The sequence below is a fragment of the Triticum aestivum genome, chromosome 5D (genome assembly GCF_018294505.1).
Source record: "Triticum aestivum cultivar Chinese Spring chromosome 5D, IWGSC CS RefSeq v2.1, whole genome shotgun sequence".
NCBI classification, from domain to species: domain Eukaryota; kingdom Viridiplantae; phylum Streptophyta; class Magnoliopsida; order Poales; family Poaceae; genus Triticum; species Triticum aestivum.
In genome coordinates this window covers 235178503-235182732 of record NC_057808.1, presented here as the reverse complement: position 1 = coordinate 235182732, position 4230 = coordinate 235178503, and positions in this window count along the sequence as shown.

Below are 4230 nucleotides of genomic sequence, written 5' to 3'. Positions count from 1 at the left end.
ACAATTATAGCATGAATAATAAACATTTATCATAATATAAGGAAATATAAATAACAACTTTATTATTGCCTCTAGGGCATATTTCCTTCATTATCTATGTTGGGAAGCTTCCGGTGCCTATTTTGGGAGAAATGTCACATCAGATTTCCAACTGCAACTTCCCACCTAGACTTAATTAATTCTAGAAGGTTCTAGCACGTTTTAAGGGATGAGTAAGATGGTGTGTGAAGTCAGTTTACATGCAAGACAAACGGTGCATCCTTGAGTCAAATGTTATGCAAGTTCTCGTGCAAGCTGTCCATGTATTAATTACAGCGTGAGGCTGATCAACAAGTTTGCTCCTACTATAGCTTGGGACTCAAGAATAAGTCCATCATTTTGAGTTATTTTCACACCTAGCCAATATGTTCCTCTAGTATAAGTACTCTCCAACTATTCCATGTGAAGGGGGTGAGATTTCTGATTTTATGTTTGTAGACAGCCAGTGAGGTTGTGTTGTGATGTGAGCACTAGTCTCGCTGAGTTTTAGCTCGTGTGTGGATTAAAGGGCCTGTACTAAATTCATATAGGATCTTTGTGATTTTATCTAGGTTCACAAGTTCCATGGTTTTCATTGCAACCTTGTAAACCAAGCTAGTTATCCGCTATAATAGATTTGAGTACTTTCAGCTATTCTTTGACACTTGAATGAGATAATTGCTTCTTCTTGTGAGTTGTTTGGTACCATGAAAGATTGTTCAAGCGGCTCCCACACCATCTTGGCATCAGAGCTATAGGTTGTTCACTGTGCTATTTTATCTCTCACTAATTTTGTTCTCGAGAAGCTTCCATGGGTTCGAGGAGGTCTAGTAGTGTTTATGGTGGCATGGAGGTGGGAGCCTCGTGGTCGAGGAACTGGCATTTCCGATGTATGATCCTATCTCGCAGCCCGCCTATGTGTTGGCATTGGAGGATACACGAGAATATGTTTTAAAGAAGGTGGAGAAGCGCATATCAGTTATGGAGACCAACTTTGGTATGAGAATCGACTCCCTCACCGAGGTACTCCATCGAGATAGGCTTGATGCATGAGGTCGACATCGACAACTCCCTGGATAGCAGGGCTAATGCAACCTGTAGGAGGGGAATGCATAGCACATACGCGTGTCGGTGATGCCCATAGCTACTATGCCTCACTACCTCGGCGTGCTCGTCACGACCAACAAGGTGCTATTTGGGTGCCACCGTCTGATAGCAAGTAACCAAAGTAACTAGGCGCAACAAAGTGGCCCAATCCTTTTATTACAAAGGACAAGCCAGAAGTACTTCCTATATTAAGCAAAGCATTCTCGAGGACACATGGGAATTTCGTCTAGTCACGTTCATCATGTTTAGGTTATTCGCGTTCACTACTTTGATAAATTGTTATGTGGGTGGACCAGTGCTAGGGTGTTGTTCTTACTTGAATAAACAACCCTCTTAAGATTACCCCCTCTCGCAAACATCCTCAACTACGAAAGAAGAATTAAGATAAATCTAACCATAACATGAAACATATGGATCCAAATCGGTCCCTTACGAAATAGCGCATTAACTAGGGTTTAAACTTCTGTCACTCTCGCAAACCATCATCTACTTACTACTCCACAATGCCTTCCCCTAGGCCCAAGCATGGTAATGTGTCGTGTAGTCGACGTTCACACAACACCACTAGAGGAAGACCAACGCATACACTTCATCAAAATACTGAATGAATACCAACTTCACATGATAACTTATAACAAGACTTCTCCCATGTCCTCAAGAACAAAAGGGACTACTCACAAATCATATTCATGTTCATGATCAGAGGAGAATAATATGTGATTAACAATCTGAACATATGATCTTCCACCAAATAAACCAACTAGCATCATTTACAAGATGTAATCAACACTACTGGCAACCCACAGGTACCAATATGAGGTTTTGAGACAAAGATTGAATATAATAGATGAAATAGGGTTTGAGATGAGATGATGCTAGTGAAGATGTTGATGGAGATGAGTCCTCCCATGACGAGAGGAACGTTGTTGATGACGAGGGCTTCGATTTCCTTGGGGAAGTATCCCCGACGGAATCGCTCCGCCGAAGAGCAAAACTGCTCCTGCCGAGGTTCTGCCTCAAGACAGCGGTGCTTCATCTGGAAAGTCTTCTCTTGATTTGTTTTCTAGGGAAAATGGCATCATATAGAGAAAGAAGGGCCCCTGAGGCCTGCTGGTAGGACCACAAGCTCACATGGCGCTCCCCGGGGGAGCACCACCTTAGCTTGTAGCTCACTGGTGGGGACCCTCTTAGTGATTCTTCTTCCAATATTTTTATTTATTCTAAAATAAATCTCAATAAATTTTCAGGTGATTTGGAGCTCCGGAGAATCACTACTAGGGAAAAGCCTAGCAGCAGCACGGGTTTTAGGCCTATCAGTAGCGCGGGACGATGCGCTACTGATAAGGCACTACAGCTAACGTGTAGCATTAGCGCCTGTCGTCCCACGCTACTGCTATACATGGATAGATGTAGCGCGCTTCAGTGAAGAGCGTTGCTGATATTATCTACAGCGCTTTTTATAGGGAAGCGCTACTGGTAAGGCGGCGCTACTGCTAACTTTTTTCCCCTCGCTACTACTAGTTTTATTAGTTTTTTTCCTGCATATTTGTTTTGTATTTGAATAGGCTTTATACAATAATCTTTAGCATATCATACACATACAAATGTAATCATAGCATATACATACAACTAGTCTCATCAAATCATGTCATCATCATAATCATCATCCAACACAAAGTGGTCTCTCGTCATCATCTCAAAAATAGCGATACAAGTCTCAATTACTTGCAAATACATCGTCATCCATCTAAACAATGATATACGTGAGAAGAGCTATCACTTTGAGTGAGAGCGGAACTATGCAGTACATGAGTTCGTATCCCTCTCTCGCATTAGCGTGAACCTAAACTAACTACTGCCTGTCGCTCGGAAACCGGAAACCGGTACACCTGGGCATGACACTCCGGCCAATCGTCGTATATATACTCCTGGCGTAGCACTTCTTCGCCATCGATGATCTATGCACCTGCATCGTCACATGAGTCGATGATATGCAACATATATAGTTGAGCAACAGAAAGAGACAGACTTGGCAAAAATAGAAACAACATATCATAAGCATAAATAACAAAGTTCATCGTACCCAAAATGCCCTAACTAGAGTGATCTTCGCTAGTCGAGGAGGAGGATGGTTTAATTACATCACAAATAAAGTTTTGCCGTGCATAACTCAAAGTTTTGTCATACAGAAAGTATGGACTAAACGGACACATTGTCATACATCGACAATCACTCCAACATGTCGTGCCATCCATCGATGTCAGGGAGATAGTCCCCGAGCTTAGTGAAAGGCTTCATGTCGAGACGCTAAGAGGCTACCCATGTTCGGACGTCTTCCCGCGCCATTTGTCCTTCTTTGTAGAACATCCCTGTTTTTCCGATGACCTCCTTCATGATGATTTGGGCAAGTTCACGCTGGATGTGATAGAACTCAGCTCGAAGTCGATGATCCTCGATATCTCCTACGTTCTTTGCCCATTGCAGAATATGGGCATCGCCGGATGTAGGTGACATGCGAAGGTTCTGGTGATCACGTCTGTACTCCAGCATGTGGTGTAGGACATAGAATCCATCATTAAGAGAATCACTCGGTTGCTGGATGCAGCAGAAGTCGGTCTTATGGCCGAAGGCGAGCCTGCCGCCCCTTCTCTTCTTGTCCTTGACCTCTCCACCCCGTGCTTGGTAGTAACACATAGCACTGTTGAGAACATCCTTGATGTGGGTGTAATCCTTTTTGTGAATGTTCTTCGACGAGTCCAAGTAAAAAGCATGGGAGTATCGGGGGTAGAGGATGATGAGGACGGCGCGCCCGCCGCTGCGCAAAATAAGTACAACTCAAATTAATTAGCTTCCACCGTGCAAATGAATGATTGAAATCGAAGGAAGGATATCCGCGCGGATGACTTACGTGGGATGATAAGGCACGAGAATCGCCTCCTTGTCCTTATTGGCGAGCATGAAACTGACGATGTATTCCCTCGCGTATTCACGGTGCTTTGCGCAGACTCCCAAGAAGCCCTTGTGCATGTAGTACGGGTCAGCGACACAGATATGAGGTATCTGCTCAACCCCGATGATGTAGTTCATGTGCAAGGCATAAAGGCG